The 12,366-nt window shown below is 34.2% G+C and overlaps 1 protein-coding gene across 2 annotated transcripts in view; it reads right to left on the reverse strand.

Annotated features, from left to right (window-relative positions):
* SUPT3H (SPT3 homolog, SAGA and STAGA complex component) overlaps positions 1-12,366 on the reverse strand; it is a 493,606-nt gene that overhangs the window by 445,454 nt on the left and 35,786 nt on the right. The window lies entirely within an intron of this gene.

The following is a 12,366-nucleotide window of genomic DNA, read 5'->3' on the forward strand; positions in this document are numbered from 1 at the left end:
ACTAAATGTTAGTCTGTCTTGATTAAATTATTTTCATCTTTTAGATCAGGTGCCCCACAAAACACAGAATTCTTCAATATACAGACATATTAAGTAAATGCAATTTTCAATGTTTAAGAAATTTTAAAATTATTCTCTTAATGTTAGACAATTTGAAAATTACTGGTCTTCTCAGGAATGTATGTAAGATTATTTCAGCAACTAATTTCAAGACTGCTATTTCCACTATTTCTTCTGTAATTTCTCTTCAGAAATTATACAGAATAGTTACATTAGATGAGTGATATTTCTAACCATGTATATCTAAATATCTTATGCAGGGGAAAATAATTTTTACCACAAAGTCAAATAAATTACTTTTATTTTACTTTTCAGTTACACTGACTTTTATTTTACATTAATGGCATCTACTAGAAATATCCTAAAATCAATTATAAAAATATATTTATATAAAAGACTAAGTTAAAAATCCATAAACCTAAATACACATTTTTCAGTCTTCCCTAAAATTACATAAGCCATGAGTGCATCAAATCATTACTTATGTACTCCTTATGGTCAGGAACCTTACACCAAATATGGTTTAGTAAAAACAAAAATAAATACATAAAAGAATATGCTTGCTAACTCACGATAACAATCATCAATAAGGCTTGTAAAGTACTAGTGTACGGATATTCCTTCTTTGGAAAAATTGGAATAATGATATTGTGTATTGTATGTAACTTTACATGGACATGAATATATTTTTATACAGAAACAAACTATCTGTCACATATATTCAATTAATTGTAATTTCTTGTGGTTATCAGTCTGGCTGAAAATCTTACGATATAGTATATAATTACTTATACATGAGAGTAAATACATAGCAATGACTACAGAACTTGGTATGATGATTATAAACCAGGGAGAAACCTGTAAATTATTTAAGCAAGGTGCTGCGAGTAACTTGTAAAAAATACTTATTTTTTGCATGTACGCTAACAGAGTAATGTCAATTGTTAAAACTAATAACAAAGATTAGAAATCTACTAGGAAAGTCAAGACTAAAACAATTAATACAATACTTATAAATCCCTAATTAGAAACTGATATTAAACAAATTTTTACTGTTTACAAGGAGAAATATTAATGTAATTAATCAAATAGATACATATTTATTACTCAAAGAACAACTCTGGCTCAGAACTAAACAGGCCTGTTTTCTATATATTAATTATTGCCCATGCTACCTGCGTAAACACTAGATTTTTAACTTCTGGGATTTTATCAGACAATTATTATAATTAATTTCATTTTTAAATATCTGTATTAAACTTCCTAATTTAAGATTTCAAATTTCCAGAGTACTCTTTAAATTAAAAGGTACCATTAATTCTACCAAATGAATAAAAATTTAAATGAATCTAAACAAAGAATGCAAAGTGAATTCAGTGTGAAGCAGAAAACAAAGGATCATCACATTTATCTTATTTTATGTACTATTTATGTACTTTAATGTACTATTTTTCACAAGTAATATTTCAACCTTTGCTGTTTTACTTTAAAACTTGATCGTAGGAAAAGGATGCAAGAGTATCAAAAAGGCACAAGGTACAGATTCTTTGTAATGAATAATAATTTATTACAAATGCTTTCATAAATACAACTCAATTTTAAAAATCTATTTAATAGAAAAAAGTGAATTTCTATTTTATTTTATAAGCGTTATTACAGATATCTGCTACAATAGTACAGTATCAATGACAGAAAACTTCTTCATGTTGCTAATCACATATCGATCACTGTTTTCCATGAAACTGACAACTGTAAAGTATGCAAGCATTTCACACTACGGACTCAAACATCCAATTCAAAAATATTAAGATGCAATGAGAACCACTCTACCAGAGAATTCCCATCAAGACAATAGCATCCCGACATTAGGTAAGATAACTGGTCACAAAAGATAATCTAGAGAGATTAATTTACCCCTCTGAAATTTGGAGAGCTTTTAGGTAATTCAGCATTTGATGAAATGCAGAAAAAATTGCTATTACTACTGCAAATATATAGTTCAATACAAAAATTAAAATTATTAAGAACATAATCTATAGAGGAAATACTACTTAAAAGACATTGTACTAGGGTACATTTTGTAAGGCAATATAAACATGAAAATCAATGTAATCCAAACCCTGATCATGAATTCAACCTTCTCTCTACAACAGAAACTTTTTTTTCATATTAGAAACTTCAATGTACTCACAGAATTCTTACACTCTCACTTACATACTCATATACACACTCACTCACTCTGCAAATTAGGAAGAAAACAACATTCTTAAAACTTTCTACCAATGGTGTTCACCTCATTTGAAGTGTTATTATCTAAGATAAATAAGGAAAACAGATATTGTCAAAAGAACTTCATTGTTGAGACAACAGTAAAGATTTAACAATGTATTTCCCTTATAACATACATAAGCACTCTGCAGAATACTTTAGTGTACCAACATGGTTAGAGAAACACATGACGAAGAGAACTCCCCTTCCCAAGAACTCAGAAAGAAAATAGAGCTTATTAGGTTTATTTTTTATTTCTATAAATATTCTGGATTTATAAAGACACAAAATAAATCTGAATTACCAAGACATATTTTGCTATTTCTTAAAAGAACAAAATATTTGGCTTAAATCGATAAATTATTCATTTATTAAATGTTTAAATCCTTAAATATATGTAAAACTTTTTACTGAGACATATTTGCAGCATTTTCTTAGCTAAGTTAAATCTAATCATATACTCCAACAACTAATATAACAGTATTTTTTATAAATTTTTTACAAAGTAATTATATATGACATACAGAAAGATAGGAATAGATTTTCTGTAACAAAACTTTATTAATACACATCACTCAAATTTTTTTTGTTTAAATTTTCTTTATTCAAATACATGGTCAATTCACTACAATTATTTGTCATCCAAAACCATTTAATGACTTCAATACTCTTTAAAGGAAACTAAGAAAAACAGCCTAACTCATCATTTTAAACTAACAGGTTTTTCAAAAAGTAGCCACGAAAAGCGTGATCTGAAAACGTACATATTCAAAACATATGAAATGAACAACAAAAATACAACCTAATGTACAAAACTACCTACCAGCAATAACACAGTAGGAAACCAAACCTGAGCATAGGAGATACACATGCTTTTTAAAATAAAAGTTTCAAATTAAAGCTTTCCTTTTGAACTGCTCAAATGAACAGAATAACATCCCAGTGACCAGAGAATTTTCTTCTAAACAGGCAAGACTAAAAAGAATTACATTTAATTCCTATTTTACAATTATAATAATGTGTGATATTTTCTTTAATCATAAACCTACCATTTATTCTACATTTGCGGAAAAGGCTTGCCCACAGCATTTCTCCTGTACGTACTTCTTCCTTATCAATTAGGGTGCATCTTCAGCATTCGAATAAAAAAAAAAAAAAGAAGTTCCAAAACTTTAACTACATTTAAAATACATAATTAAAACAGTATATTTAGGGCTACTTTAAAAATACTCATTTTTAAAGGCTAGCAAATCTTACTTTTTTTAAGCTGATGCATCTACAGATAGAAAGCAACTTTTAGTGAGTTTCTTTGCTACGCCATAATGATCTGCTCCAGAAACTCAAGGGTACCTAAAACAACGGGCTACCTGTTCTAGCCACGCTTAGGAATGTGTCCAAATCATTTTTATTGATTTAACCTTTATAGGAATGCTACATATCCTCAGAGCAAAACATTTTGAATGTATTTATAATATGATACACTTCTGAGAAGCCATGAAAAAGAAAGCTAAAAACAAATCTAGACACCCTTCCACCTTTGGTTGTTATAGGTTTATTTTTGTTTATTTTAAACACTATCAAAGGAGCTAAATATCCAAAAACTCTATTTGGGAAAACATAGCTTTGGCACCACTGTAACCAGAAATAAAAATTTATTTTAGAGAAAAAAGGACATTTAAATAAAATCTAACTTGAAGAAATAAAACTCCTTACTTGACAATGATGTCACACCTACAAATTTTAACAGATCCTAAATATTCCTTTCATATTCTGATCATACATTAATCATGGAACCTACAAACATCAAACTTAAACTTACAGAATTTAGTCCTTATTGAATAAACTAAGTTATACTCTAGTTTACATTCTCAGAGTTTACAGAGAAAGTTCTGTATAGTCTATTTCTCTAGCATTCTGGAAGTGGTACTTTATAAATGACTCCAGCAGCTAATGCATGCATTAGATACATTTGCCAAATAATAATTCACGATATTATGCTTCCTCATATTATGGTTCATCATTTGTTAACTTGAACCTCACCTCTAAAGAAGTTATACTTTCACTGCAAACTTTCTCTCTAAAAGGCAAACAACTTTTGAGCATTTCCAGATGTAGCGCTAAATAAAAAAAAAATCATAGGCAAATTCTCAAAGAATTCTAAATTAATAAAAATGCAGAAAAACTAGAGCTACTACTTGTTGCTTCAGTGAGCATCTCTAAGTTTAAATTAAGAGTTGATGGCACTATATTTCAAATTCAGAAGCTTATGGTACCTACAAGAGCACTGATTTCAGGTAGTTGCCAATAGGTAAAACCAACAATGTTCAGTATCAGTTAAGATCCTGCTGAATTGCAACTTCTGAAGTGCTAACGATTACTGAGCAGGCAAGAATAAAACTATAATACTCTCTTATTTAAACAGTCAAGTTTTATCTTGGTAATATAAATTTGAGATTAATTACATTATTTTCATCTTTTCATCAATTTTATAGACTATCCAAGCATGCATGAGATTATGCTAAACTAAAATCGAAATAATTTATGTGGAGCCCACATCTCTGCAACACAGATAGGGCTAGGGCTAGGGACAAGCGAGGAATCTAAGGCATAAAATTTAAGGACATACTCACTCTTGCACAGCCATCAAAGTGAGAGCCCCCATATTTTGTACCCTATGCACTTTGTGTACTTTACCCTAGTCCGGTCTAGTCACAGACACAAAATAACATAAACTATTTCATGAGACATATATTAAGCAGGATAACATAAAACATTGCAATATGGCAACTGGAGAATAAAAGTTACTCATTGCATCATCCTGTCTCTCAAACATTTTTTTTTCCTTTTTTTTTTTTTTTTTTTGGACAGGCGGAGTGGATAGTGAGAGAGACAGACAGAGAGAAAGGTCTTCCTTTGCCATTGGTTCACCCTCCAATGGCCACTGCGGCCAGCGCATCTCGCTGATCCGAAGCCAGGAGCCAGGTGCTTCTCCTGGTCTCCCATGCGGGTGCAGGGCCCAAGCACTTGGGCCATCCTCCACTGCCTTCCCGGGCCATAGCAGAGAGCTGGCCTGGAAGAGGGGCAACCGGGATAGAATCCGGCGCCCCAACCGGGACTAGAACCCGGTATGCCGGTGCCACAAGGCAGAGGATTAGCCTGTTAAGCCACGGCACCAGCCATCAAACATTTTTTTAAATGTATAAAAGTGGAAGATGGGCACTGGTTAGGATACCGGAGCCATTGGAGCTACACAGGGTTGAGTACCTCCTCCCACTCCTGACTCCAGCTTTCCTGCTAATGCAAACTCTAGGAGGCATCAGTTGATGGCTCAAGTCAATGGATTCGGGCCATCCTTATGAGTGACCTGCATTAAGTTCCTGGCTCCCCACTTCAGCACCCTGGCCACTGTGGGCATTTGGGAGAGCGAACCAGCAGATGGGGAGCTCTGTCTCTTTCTCTCTCAAACTAATTAATCAATTTTTAAACAATAAAAATTATAAAGAACACTTTTTTTAACAGTTTGTTTCATATTTTTCTTTAAAAAGGATTCATTCAAAGTTAAGCATAAATGATTTTTTAAAAATATGAACACATTACATTCTAGCCAGTTGATTTCAGAGACAGCACAAATTTTCTTCAAGGAGACTTACATTTGCCACAAACAGCTTGCAAAATAAACTAAGAGGCATTATCACTTGACCATACTTTTTTTTTTTTTTAATGGGAGTTGCAAAGCATGCTCCATTAAAACGTTCACAGGGCTATCCATGAAGTGCTATACATAAATTCCTGTAGTCCACTGGTATCCAAATCTGGCTGCTCACCAGAATTGTCCAAAGAGTATGTCTTCAGGGAATGAGGCTAAGAGAGGAAGAGCTTTGGGAATTGTTTTTAAACAAAGCTCCCCTAGATACATCAGTCAATTTGAGAGCCAATACAGCCAACTTTCAATATACCCAGAAACAAGCTAAAGATAAGCTGGATATGCAAAATATATGAATTATAAATTGTCTGCCACTAAACATTTGTAAAGCATGCTTAATAAAAAATAACAGTTCCTTTCTTTCCTTCCCTTTCTTCTCACAGAAATGTTAGTCAATAGTTAGGTGTCCAACAAATAATATTAATATGAAAAATAAAGACAGAAGCACAGACAATTCAGTAAGATCCATACAGTCAAAAACATTAATATTTTAATTTTTCAATTAGGTTCAAAAAAACTGTTATAAATACTGAATGAATCTACTCCAAAGCAATATTTTAAACTTTAACTTAATTATGCTCATTAACATATTTTAAAAAATCAATGTGCCTAAACAACACAGTTCATGATTTTTATAGGTACACCCTACTTGAAACTATTCTTTGATTTTATGTGAGCTTTTCTTCATTGTTTACTGTGCCAAGTACTGTGCTAAACTTTGTAAACATTATTTCCTTTAATCCTCAAACTGTTCATATATGAGACAAGTTAGAATAATTAAAGAGAAGGAAACTGAGAATAATGTAATTTGTCCAACCTCACATAGAAAGCTAAAATTGAATCCAAGTTTTTTAACTCTTATTACATAATGTTACACATGATCTTATTGAAGTTACTCTCTAGTCCTCAATTTCATCCGCTTAGGTGTTAGTTCTCAGAAACTAATTATTCTGAACTTAAACTGAAAAAAAAAAATACAAAAAAGGAGATCATCTTTATCAATGATCCTAATGCACATTTTTAAGTAATACTGATCAGATTCAGAGAGATTATGAAAAATAAAAATGTATCAAGAGAGAAGACTTAAGCCAGGTTTGATCAGAAAATAAAGGTTATAATTACAATATATTCTTAACAAATCGCTATAACCAATAATCTTATTCAATATCCATACCACACAGTATATACTTCATGTGATATGAAATACCATTCAGGATTTTAAAAATTAAATGCTTAAATTGAACACCAAGAACTCCTTATCTATAAAATGAAAATAATAATGACTAAAATCATGGGCTTTGGCATCAGTTAGACCAGGACTCAAATTCTAGTCCTGTGTTTATCAGTAGCCTTCCCTCCAGTCTTACTGCCCCACCTACCTCCATACTTATGCTAAGTAATCTACAAAACCTCAATTTCTAAATGTTAATTTACCTTTTTATTACCTATCAAAGATATATTATACAAGATTCTAAGATGAAAATCTTTAACATGTAATATCCCAATTTCATCCACAACCAATTCTACATTGTTACTCAAAAACAAAAAGCCACAGAAGATAAAGCTGTGAGGCTGAATTTTTGGTTATGTAGTACCACTGAGAAAACATGACCTGAATAGAAGATAATAGTATTTAAGAAAAGCCATTTTCAGAAAGAGAACTGAGAAAGCTATTTTAATATCTATAATTGTCAACAGACTTCTCGAGTCATTCTGCACCACATTTAATATGATAGCTAATGGTTTAATGATCAACCCAACTTTAAAAAGCCTAAATAGGGTAGAATCACCTATAAAATTAAATATATATGGAAATATACAGTCACAGATTCTACGTCTTAGAAAAAGAAGTAATTTTTTATTTTAATTAGAAACATCCAGTAAAAAATGGTTAAAAATGAGTTTGTTCTGGGAATTTGGTGAGCAATACAATGGGTTAAAATTCAAGCAAAGATAAGGAAAGCAATGTCATGGGCAAAATATAGTACAGATATGAAAACAACTATTGAATAAGAGATAGTTACAGGTTTCAGTAATTGCAATATATTATAAATTCTCTGATTCTAGTATCCTATCTGGTAATGGAACAAAGAAGTCAGAGAACGATTTGGCTAGAAATAAATGGTGATAGGGCAACATAATTCATTGTCTTCATTTTAAATTCCAAAAGTGTCTGCACTTATTTCATCATATGCCTTTAAAAAGGTGTAAGAGAGACGCACGGTTTCCTGTGCAGCCCAAACAGTCAATCAAAGCAACAGAATAAATTTAAGAATGGCATAACTCAGTAGTCACTGATCTAGGGTAAAAACTTGAAATAGTATGTGGAAAAGATGAACAAGTTGAAGACATTACTAAGAAACTAGCAAAAGAAAATGACCACAGAGTTGTCAATTATTGGGAGAAGCAAAAGATAAGGAAAATAAGATTGTAGCTGAGGACAGAATGAAGATGGTGCCAATAATTATGAGTAAAATGGGAAGAGGTTTAGGTAGAAAGAGCTACATCCTTGCCATTACTGAAGTTATATTTAACGGAAAATAATGGGAAACTAAATTATATATAACACAATCTCAACTATTTTTTAAAAGGTTTTATTTATTTATTTGACAGGTAGAGTTATAGACAGTGAGAGCAAGAGACAGAGAGAAAGGTCTTCCTTCCGTTGGTTCACTCCCCAAATGGCTGCTACGGCTGGAGCTACGCTGATCCGAAGCCAGGAGCCAGGAGCTTCTTCCTGGTCTCCCATGTGGGTGCAGGGGCCCAAGCACTTGGGTCATCCTCCACTGCCTTCCGGGGTCACAGCAGAGAGCTGGACTAGAAGAGGAGCAGCCGGGACTAGAACCAGCGTCCATATGGGATGCCGGTGCTGCAGACTGAGGATTAACCTAGTGCACCACGGCACCGGCCCCAATCAACTATTTTTAATTATAGGAGTGTGTATATATATTAAAGGAACCAAAAATAATATTGTTATATCTAGTCAGTAGTAGGAATATAGAAGTCTTTTTGTTTTTTTTATAATTGCCAATTTTTCAACTCAAAAACATGAATATAAATTAAAATTTTTAAAATTCAGTTAATAGTATACTCTGTTTTGAACCCATGCAGCAAATTTCTTACAGGGTGAACAATGTTTTTATTTCTCTATGCTCAAGTTGTAAAAAACAGAGCAACATCCTCCAATTAGAAACTGTGTGGGTTTTGTTTTTTGTTTTTTTTTTTTTTTTTTGACAGGCAGAGTGGACAGTTAGATAGAGAGAGACAGAGAGAAAGGTCTTCCTTTGCCATTGGTTCACCCTCCAATGGCTGCCGCGGCCGGCACGCTGTGGCCAGCGCACCGCACTGAACCGAAGGCAGGAGCCAGGTGCTTCTCCTGGTCTCCCATGGGGTGCAAGGCCCAAGCACTTGGGCCATCCTCCACTGCACTCCCAGGCCACAGCAGAGAGCTGGCCTGGAAGAGGGGCACCGGGACAGGATCTGGTGCCACGACCGGGACTAGAACCCGGTGTGCCAGCGCCGCAGGTGGAGGATTAGCCTAGTGAGCCGCGGCGCTGGCTCCATTGCCCTCTTTTTAAAAAGTAATAAAAGTGTTTCTACTGAATAAAAGTTTCCTCAGCTTGAAGGTAAAGATGTGGTAAGACTCAGCAGACTGATACCATATTTACTACAAGATTATAATTAAGGGAATGATGGATCTTCAAAATGTTTATAGAAAATGAAATCATGAAAAAACCTACAAATGAATTTCAGTGTTTTTGCACCAATATCAATTTATCTTTTAATTCCATTTATCTATAAACTTGTTAATATTACTATCTTGTTTGAGAGACAGAGTCAGCAAACTGCTATCTGCTAATTCACTCGCCAAATGTCTGCAACTGTCCTAGGTTTGGGGTCAAGGCCAGAAGCCAGACCTTCCATGTGGGTTGTAGGGACACAACACCATGAGCCATCACTGCTGCCTCTCAGGATCTGCATTAGCAGGAAGCTGGAGTAAGGAGTTGAAGTGGGCATGGCACCTAGGCCCTCCAATATGAGACATGGGCACCTTAATGGCTAAACCAAGCACTTGCCCCCCTCTACAAACTTCTTGAAGTGCTCTCAGATGAATACTGTTGACTATATAAGAAACTGTCCAAAAAGCCTTCTGTGAAAGAAAATTTTCTCAGGTCTCATCACCAAAACATGTCATGCTCCTAACCACTGCTACATGAACTGGAAATCTAGTTTCTCTGGAGATAGTACAGTATAATACAGAATGACATGCTTTCTTATTTGCTACACAGTTTAAGAGTAAAATTCTCCCCAATTTCAACAACCAAAGAAGGACTTTATTATATACATCTATGAATTTTTACCTCTTGAATTAATTTTGGATCTATATCCTTTCAAGACTCATCTTCATTTCCTTTTTTCTTGTTTCCTATTCTGTTACATTATAAACAATTATGAAAGACTCCTCAAATCTTTTGGGAATCAAATTAGATACAAATGTTAACACTCAATGTTCAAACCGACACCATCAGTTTCCCATTCCTCTAGGATAGAAGATCTGGAAATCATCCTCAATAACTAATTTATTAATCTCTTCAATCTCCAAGACCTCAACCTATCACTTGCACCTGTTCAATAGTGTTCACACTCAATGCCATTCCCTCTTATATGGACTGCAACAGGACTTCTCACAGGCAGTACATTTAACACCCTGCCTATAATCAATCCACCCAAATCAGTATCAATACTTTTCATACCTTTATCTCTTCAAACACCTTTTAAAGATTCCTAGTGCCTATGAAAAAGATTAAACTCCTTTGCTATTCAAAGCTTCCCATATTCTAATATCAACTGACAGCTTTATCTGTATTTCTCACAACCAAGTTTCTCTCTAGACCCATTAAGCTACTTGTCCCACATGCCTCAATCCTGCATGTCTTTGATCATCGTCTCCCTTACAATGTTTTCCACCTCCCCTCACCACCACCCTCCTCCCAAATTTCTAGAATGACAAATATTACCTACCCTTGAAGACAAGAGCTCAAAAGGTGTTTTCACAAGCTTTTATCCTTCAAATTGAAAATCGTTCACCTACCTCTGAATTCATATAAGTGTATCTATAATTGTGCTGACATATTCCATCTACCACCTGCATTCTAGCTCAGTTTCTGTGTATAAACAACTGTAATTTTATTAAAATAGTAGTTCTGAAGCTGGCATTGTGTAGCATTATGGGTTAAGCCGCCAACTGCAATGCAGGTATCCCATACGGGCACCAGCTGGGAGTCCTGGCTACTCCACTTCTGATCCAGCTCCCTGCTAATTTGCCTGGGAAAGCAGAAGATGGCCCAAATCTTTGGGCCCCCGCAACCACATAGGAAAACCTGGATGAAGCTCCTGGCTCTCGCATTTGGCCTGACCTAGCCCCAGCCATTGCAGCCAGCTGGGAAGTGAGCCTGCAGATGGAAGATCTCCATCTCTGCCCTGCCCGAAAACTCTGCCCTTCAAAGAAATAAACTAAAACCAACTCTTCATATGAACTACTATGTATACTATGAGAAAGCACAATAAATAAAGCAAATCTTCAAAGGAGCCTATGGAGTTGGAAGAAAGAAAGGATGAAGTTAGAACCTCATACCGTCGCCTGAGCAGCCCCAATGGAATCTCCACAAAGCACAGAGACAGAGTACACTTAACAACACACTTTATGAAGGAATGAACTTACTTTATTCACCTCCCACGTAGGCAGGCAACACTATGTAAAATCATATTCTTGGAATCAAATCTTACTTCTTCCACTTATACACTCTTTTTTCTATGCAAATCATTAACCTCTCTGATCCTAATCCATATCTGTAAAATGGAAATGTAAAACCTATCACCTGTGATGATTACATGAGTCAGGAGACATAAAAGTTACTACATAGTACTGACACAACCGCAACACAAGAATTCCCATTGTCTCTTTCCTCCCTTGCTTTCTTCCCACATCATCTAGTCAAATGCCTAGCATATAATCACTCAATACACTTCTATTGAATGAATGAGGAATGGATGGGTGAACAAACGAATAACAACTGTCTAAACAAAGTTAGAAAAGGCATTTGGTAACAGCCACAGGGGGGAAAAAATGCTAAAAAAAATTAAGAAAACAGTAAGAACACTTTTAAAAAATAATGTATGGCTAAAAACAAAAGTTGTATTTGATATAATAAAAAACAGGACATATTTTCAACAAAAATATAGGCTTACTACCAAAGAAAGACACTAAGACTAAAGACTTATTCACATACATCACAGTAAGGCTTAGGTGTTAACACTGTAGTATATGGCTACTA

Source organism: Lepus europaeus, chromosome 3 (genome assembly GCF_033115175.1).
Source record: "Lepus europaeus isolate LE1 chromosome 3, mLepTim1.pri, whole genome shotgun sequence".
In the NCBI taxonomy this organism is placed as follows: domain Eukaryota; kingdom Metazoa; phylum Chordata; class Mammalia; order Lagomorpha; family Leporidae; genus Lepus; species Lepus europaeus.